Source organism: Anser anser (assembly GCF_964211835.1).
Source record: "Anser anser genome assembly, chromosome: 1".
NCBI classification, from domain to species: domain Eukaryota; kingdom Metazoa; phylum Chordata; class Aves; order Anseriformes; family Anatidae; genus Anser; species Anser anser.
In genome coordinates, this window is record NC_139720.1 from 45,764,569 (window position 1) to 45,772,674 (window position 8,106).

Below are 8,106 nucleotides of genomic sequence, written 5' to 3' on the forward strand. Positions count from 1 at the left end.
CCTGGAGAAGCGGAAGAACTTACACAACATCAAGATACAAAACCCTTCTTGCCACTTCCAGTGTGTCAGGAGATTTTCATCAGCTATTGGTGCTGGCTGCTAAATCATAGATGTTCATGAGAAAATTCCAGCATTGGACTATACAAGCTAGAAAAAAACATGGCTAGATTCTTGGCCTGTTTTCCAAAATCCCGCATGATCTGAAGAAGGATTTGTCACCATAATCAATTATGCTTCCAGACAACATCCCTAATCATAAAGCAGTAGGACTTTCAGAGACTTCTCAAATGTATGCTTTTAACTATATAGCAGATACAACTCTGCTTTGCTTGGAAAATTATCATCTCTGGAGAAAGAAATGCAAAACTTTATTAATGCTCTGACTGCAGACATATTGATAACTCAAAGGAAAGAAATAGGGCTGTCCCTTCTTTTCCAGTAACCTTATATATGCTTTTGGATGCTGCTGCTTCTTCTAATACTGCTTGTAGGTCTGAATCAAATAGGAGCCATTAAAGCAACCGATACAAGTAACATGCACTAAAATGATAGATCCCTGTGTGAAAGATATCCATGTGGAGACTGGCATTTCAGAAACAGAAAACTGTCATGGGCATCACCTTCCAAGTGAGGAAAAGGATGACACTGAGGCACATTAAGTCCTCGTTGCTTGTAATGGTAAGCAGCTTGCTTACACAAGGGCGCAGTGCATCTCTCCGGCTACGGCTCTCTGCTGTGTGGACAGCTGCATTTGACCTAGTGTTCCTAGCCAGTGGAAGACAATCAATACTTACAGGGTGCCATATATTATATGGCATCAGTACTTATAGGGTCAGTTTGCAGGTGCTCCACAAGTGCCTATTCTGAAGCAAAATGAAAGAAGCTGTCTTCAAATGGTGATCAGCTAATCCTACTGTACAGATACAGAGTACCTGCTGAGTGAAAAGATGGATTCCCTTAAACCCACCTGCGACCAAAGTGCTCCTCCGAAACTGCCATTTCTACCTCTATGCTTCTTTGTACATCATTGCATTTGATGATTTGTGAATTGCTAACACTATAACATGACATTTACACGATGGGTATTAACCTGCATGTGCAGAAGCTATGTGGGGTTTGTGGCATTGGATCTGCACCATTCCTTCTTGCATCTTCAGAAATGGATATTAAAGTTACTGTGTCTTCCCCCTTGCCTTAGGCCACAATCCTCATTTTCCTCAAAAAAACCCATCGTCTATTTGAATGCATACCGACACCGAAAACCAACACACTACAATAATATAGACATTCACTGTAAAAGTCCCAGTGTGCTGGGATTGGTAAAGTCCTACCCCCATGGAGTTTGGCCACGAAAATCATGCTTTCTGCCCTCCACACCTCACTCACCAGCACCCTGCAACAGCCTTAAGACTGCAGTCCAAGAGACCACAAAAACTATGGTGTGGCCCAGCAGGATACTGGGAGAGACCAAGGATGCTGGCAGTATCTCTGCTCTCCAAAATGTCAGGGATTTGCTATTTGAAATGTCCAGACAGTATCAGAAATAGGTGCAATGAGTCCCGTGTTCCGGAGGAAAACAGAAGAAATGAATTAAATCAAAGCCAACAGCTGCAGACAGCTGTTTTCCCTTGGACCCACGGGAAAACCTCCTCTCTGATCTGCATTTGGTGATGATTACATCTTTGAGGATGTCTGACAAGCAAATCAGATAAACATAGAGAGCTGGTGCAAATATGTGTAACTGCCTTGAAACATTTGCAAGCAGTGTATGTGTCTGTGATCTCCTGCATGGGCAGCCTCAACAGAGAGTAGAAGAGGGGCTGGAGAGGATCAAAAAGGGGTTTAAAGAGAGGCAAGGCAGTCAGCTCTTAGAGAGACTTTAAAAATGGAGGAATGAACTGAATAGCAAACAGCAATTTGGGGGGAAATGCCTCTTAAGACTGAGGTTCAAAAAAAAGGGATTCTGGCAGAAGAAATGTTTGGGCTAAGAGAAAGAGAGGAGATGAAGGGATGAAAGGAATGAGGGAGCACGAGGATTTAGCACTAGGAATTACAAAGAAGGATGGGAAGTAGATATCAAGGGACGTGCCAGAACTGGTGAAAGACATTCCTGAGTATGAATGGAAGAATACATCAAAATAATCAAAAAGAAGAGCTACTCAGGGCATTGGGATAGTGGCAGGGAACATTTTTCAGAGTATTCTTAAGTGCCAAGGTGAGGAGGCTCATTTTCAGAGGCTTCCTCTGCAGATAAGAGGAAGAGACAAGTTCCTCCAGGGAACACATCAAAGCAGCAAGCAGTTTCTTTCTGAAGAGGCTGTCTCTCTGCACTGGTTAGAGAGGAAACATAGGGAGCCAAGCTGCACAACCACAGTAGCTACACCGTGTACCTAGAGCAAACACATCTCAAAATAACAGCAGCTAGGACATGTGAACAGAGATCATCTGGATAGCAAGTAGTGGAAAAAGGGAAAACAACAGAAATAAAACAAGGAAATTCAGAAAAGATCTACTCAGAAAAAAATCAATTTTCCTTGATCATTCTGGTGAACTTTCGACAGCCCTTTCTCATACATTAACTGCGAGTAAGCAAACTAGTTGAATTGTAATTCTGTTGATGCAAAATTGAACACCTTAGATAAACAAAAGATCCCAAAGCTATGAGAATAAAGTTCAAGCATGTAACTTATTTATCCTTTTCAGTTAAAGAAGGGACATCTGTACCAAAATTTTATTCCCAAAGTAATTATTCTCTTGAGCAAATAATTATGCATGTCACATCTCACTGCATGAACAGTCCACAAATAAATTGTGAAATTTGTTCTTTTAAATTAAAGAGCAGAATTCTCTAGCAAATAAACTATAGGCTCCAAATCAGTCAGATTTAAATACTCAGCATTCATGGGTAACTTAACTACTTCCTTCAATCCTGAGGCACTGCCTATTGATTTTAAAAGGTGCGTTGGTATTAGGGGGTTACACAACCTCAAGGTTTCTTCTCAGGACCATTAAGCGTTCACGTTTAAATCATTTTGCTTGCAAATTGCATTCGTTCGCATTTCTGTTGAATGCAAAATAGAAAAAAACAAACAGCCAAGGAGGTTTCATTCAAAATGTCAATAGGAACTTGATTTATTTCTGTAACTTTAATGCAGCTCTCTGGCTCTGAGAATGGAATCATAGAATGGCTTGGGTTGGAAGGGACCTTAAAGGTCATCTAGTTCCAACCCGCCTGCCATGGGCAGGGATGCCCTGCCTCTGTTGCTCTCTTTCTCTGAAAGTCACTCCATCTCTCTTCTGTGTCCTAAAGCTAAACATGAGAGGACAACCACATCAAGCAATCAAGTTGTTACTCAGGTAGCAATAATCAGGGTCTTAATTTTATCTTCCTTTTGCAAACCTAGCCTCTGAAAATTTAGGAATAGGTTTGGAAATGCTAGAGAAATAGAATTAGGGAACTATACTTCTTGAAATATTTAACCTTTAATATTTTGTTTATGGTGGTGTTTTGAGGCATAAGGCACTTGTAAATTGCATCACATTCTTGCTATTGCACACAGTGCACAGTCTACATAAGAGGAACTTTCAAACATACTAACCTGTGCTTTTACCATTGGAAATCCTGCTAGCTGGATATAGGTTTCCAGAAATATTTCTGGAAATGTACTCGAGTGATTAGAAATAAGCAGGTGACAACTGCAGGACATCTCTGTGCAAGAAAACCCCAGTGCTCAAAATACGGGTGCCACATGGCTATATCTGATCCTAAGGAATTCATCCAAATTTCACAGCGAATGTGGATGATGATACTGCTCTTCTGAATACACTTACTTGCAATGTCATTCTTTAATGTCCAAACACTATCAACAGAAGAAGAACTGACCAAAAAAAAAAAAAAAGTTAGACAGCTAAGAACACCACTGATAACACCACGGAAAAATTTGCTAAGGGTCACATTAAATCAGGGGAAACAAGGCCAATGATGATGGCAGTCAGGTAACTAGCTGTACCGAGCTCAGCCATTCAAAGCAACAGCATGGACAAGCACAGCAGCAGGAGAGATTAGAGTGGAGCCAAACACTAACTGGTGTTCAGATATGTAAAACTACCACCAGCAATGAACTTCCATGACACCAAAATCCCAACAGGTTTTTCAAGGTGATAAATGAATGCTGTGCATTTTATTAAATTTGTTGGGAAAAAATCTTTCAGAAATATAAGAAGTGCGTTTTCATAGAATCATAGAATCACTGAGATTGGAAAAGACCTTCAAGTCCAGCCATCAGCTTACCCTCCCAAGTCCCATCACTACACCATGCCCCTTAGTGCCATGTCCACACACCTCTTAAATACCTCCCAGGGATGGGGGCTCCACCACTCCCCTGGGCAGCCCGTTCCAATGCTTGACCACCCTCTCCGGGAAGAAATTCCTCATCATATACCAATCTAAACCCTCCCGGGTGCAACTTGAGGCCATTTCCTTGTGTTCTGTCACTTGTCACCCGAGAAAAGAGACCAACACCCTTCTGGTTGCAACCTTCTTTCAGGTAGTTTGGAGAGCCCTTCAGGTAGTTGTAGAGAGATTTTGACTAGAAGCACTGGGAGAAAAATCAAACTGTCTAATTTGATATGTTATTGCTAATAATGATGATTAAAGGAAAATTAAGCAGTTAGCTCCATGAACAGAGGAGTAAATGGAACCTGGATCCCCACAGCTCTCAGTGTTGGTTGGAGCACATTCTTAAGAAGATGAGGAGCTTTGCCTGCAGTTGGGTGTTTTTAAGGTCTTTCTCTCATATGGTTTCACTGTTATCTAACAGAGGCTCAGTTCCCGCTGCAGTCTTCCTTTCAACAAGTCCATTTACAGGATGTCTCTTTCCTCCCCATCTACTTTGATAAAAACTGGTAGCACGTTACTACCTCTGAGGCCTCCACCCCTCTGTTAAATTTGGTCATGGTGTTCAATGGTTACCGGAGAATGGGCAAACACCTTCCATTTACATACATGTATGTATATACACAGAGGGCATGATCCCATGCCTTTCATTTCCTAAGCAACTTATCCAAACAAAAATAAACAGAGTTTTTCCAAGTAATAAATCACAACACATTGTTCCCAGAAAAGGCCAAACTTGACATTTTTTTCTTATCAAAATTATTTTTTGCAGCTTTCATTTTGAAATGATTTTTTATCTTACCAAGTCATTCTCTGGGAAAGTTTCCAAACAGATCTCTGTATAAGCAGAGGAGAACAGAGCTCAGACTTCTTAACCCAGCCCTTGCACTACACCGGACTGTTGCTTGGTGTGAACATCATCTGCACTCAGCTCTGCTGCTGTAGGTGCAGTTGAGCCCTACACAGCCTGAAACTGCATACTCGAGAACAGAACCACAGGAAGTCAGAGGGCTCCCAGGCTATCAGGGCAAATTGCAAAGAGCCTCACAGCACTGCTGAGCAGCATCACCAAGCCTCCGATGCTCTCCTACCTCACCTGCAGGAGCTTTTGCCTGTGCCTATGAGCAGGAGAATCCCTCAAAGTGTATTTCCACAAGTCAGTTCAGACAGGTGGGCAGTATATCAAGTGCAGGGCATGATATTCTTGTCTCTTGTCTATAGAGGGAAACCCATCTCACTGATCTCCTACCCATGCCTATCCACGTGACAAGCAGTTGGGAGGGACTGTCCTTCACAACATCACAGACACTTCCAGTGACTCCTCACAGCCATGTCCAGTGATGGAAATGAGCCCTTCCCAGCTCAAAGGAAGGAATTGCTTGGACCAAATAGAGAGGTTTGGGGTTTGTTCACAGCTTTTTTAAATTGAAGATGCCAGAGGGATGTGAATCTCATGCTTCCCAATATTAAACACAAAATTCCACTGATGTCAGTGGCTGTCACAAGAGCGGAGTCACAGTGAGCTGAGGGGGCACATAAGAGCCCATGGAGATGGGGCCAGGCATTACAAGAAAACAATGAGATACACTCTGTGAGTTTGGAAGGCATTTAAATATCTACTGTAGCATGAGAAAAAGCAAACACACACTGTTCTCTGCTACACAGCACAAGTCCGCTGTGTTCCATGGAACTGATTTGATTTTGTGTGAAAAAAAATCCAGACGAAAAATATTTAGCGTTGTTCTCCAGGTCCACTTGCTGTGATTTAGGACATGGGTGTCATACAGCTTTGCTGCTGGTTCCTAAGATGGAAACATCCCAAAGGGAGGATCCAGCCTCGCTTGCCGTATCGTTCATGATGACATTTGAAAGACAATTTGCATAACACTCCTATAAAAGAATCAAAGATGCCACCTGAAACCACTGAGTGTGATGTATTTCCTTATAGCACTGCTTGCGTTTCAGTTAAGAAACACGGTTTGTTTTCCAATACATGTTATTGCTTGCTGTGTTTACACTATGTCAAAAATGATAAAGAAGCAGAATCAAAACTGTATTAATCCTGTGCAGTTAATACTTTAAATACATGTTATTGTTTGAATGGTTTGAGCAACATAACACCTGAAAGAGTGCAAGTAACTAACACCAAGCGCTGAGCAGTACGAGACGTGGATCTGGGCAGAAGGCTGCTCCTGTCCTTTCTACATGAATGTGCCTCATGTTTTTTGAAATCGCATATTTATGCTGGTCAACACCAGTTCATTGCACTGTGTGGGAAGGTGCTGGTTTCACTGAGGTTTTGCTGGCAAGGCTTCTCATTTTCCGTGTGGTCAAAAGCTGACAGCAAATGAGGACAACCACCTCACTACGGCAACCACCTAAGGTAATCAATAGCTCAATAGCCTAATTGGTAGGGGTACAGGGTAAGTTTCTCTCTTGTTCTCTCCCAGCAGGCCATCTGGAAGCTGTTACTCATTGTGTAAGTAATTACAGAGGAATTGGGCCAGGGACAGACGCCCTAACCTGCTCCGGTGAGATTAGGACATGCCGCTTGCACCACAGTGGCTGGCTTCTGTATGTTCGGGGACGCTTACACTTCCAGATGGGTGTCTAGAGGCCAGGTCAGCTCACACACGATTTCACAGCAGCACAGTTCAGCCTAACAGCCCTGCCAGCCCAGCCTTCCACCTGCACCCCCTGCTTCCAACATGCACTCAGAAATACCTGCAAATGGCCTGCCAGGTGGAGAACTCCCAAGGAGATAAATGAGCTCCGTGAGCTGGGCTGGCCGTCGGGTGTCTGGTCAATCATTGGTCTGCCATAGGGAAGAAGCCTGCTAAAAACGGTCCCAAATTGGTCAGATTCAGGCAGGAGGGCGTGCCCTGTGCTGAACCCAGAGAATTTGCGTCAAAGACCACTTCCAGCGAACCCAGCTGTAGATTAGAGCAGGGCAAGGCTGAGCAGGAAAGAGCCATAAAAGGAAACTCTGGGATTTTTATCCTCAAATTGGTGCCGTCTCATGCCAGGAAATCTCCTCCAGCAGAGCACTTTGCCAAAGCACAGGGGAAGCCTGAAAGCCTCTGTGCAAAGCAGCCGAGCCCTGCTGCAAGGCGTGCAGCTGCCCAGCTGCCAGGCCAACCTTGGCCACCTTTGGCATCCTTACATCTCAGTCCCCCCTCGGGGGCTGCTGACACATGGCACGGCGGCCAGATGTAGTGTCGGCTGGTTTAGTCCTGGATGTGCTGCTGGCCGCGGAGCCAGGCGCACATCTCCACCGCACAACATCCCTGGCCTTGAAATCCCCCAGATGGTTTTGGTGCATTACCCTGTGGATCAGATAAACGGAGCTCCATCTGCGATACCCCTGCGCACTTTGACTCTTGAACCTGCGGTTCGCTGAGGAGCGAGAGCAACGCTTCCGTGAGCGGAACGCAGGTAGCGGGGCTTCCCTACCACGCAGCCTTGGCGAGCCTGCCGAGAGATCCCAGTTAGCAGCTTACCTTCCAGATTGCTCAACCCATTGAAAACGTATGGAATAAAACGTATTCTCGCCTTCTTCGCGTGAGGCGACGGTGGCGTGTCCTAACGGAGAGAGCTAGGGGACACCACCCCGCGGGGCGAGCTGCCTTCCCTCTGAAACCCAGAGGCTGCGGGGGCTGAGGGAAGGAGGGAACGAGGGAAGGAGGGAAAGAAGGATGGAAGGAGGGCAC

At 44.4% G+C, this 8,106-nt stretch overlaps 1 long non-coding RNA gene across 1 annotated transcript; it reads right to left on the reverse strand.

The window, feature by feature from the left end:
- Positions 1-4,159: 4,159 nt before the first annotated feature.
- LOC310892947 lies at positions 4,160-8,036 on the reverse strand. Its single transcript, XR_014578589.1, has 3 exons — positions 7,897-8,036; positions 7,121-7,283; positions 4,160-6,286 (listed from the first exon to the last, which is right to left on the reverse strand). It is a non-coding gene; the product is annotated as an uncharacterized lncRNA (long non-coding RNA).
- Between the last annotated feature and the right edge of the window lie 70 nt (positions 8,037-8,106).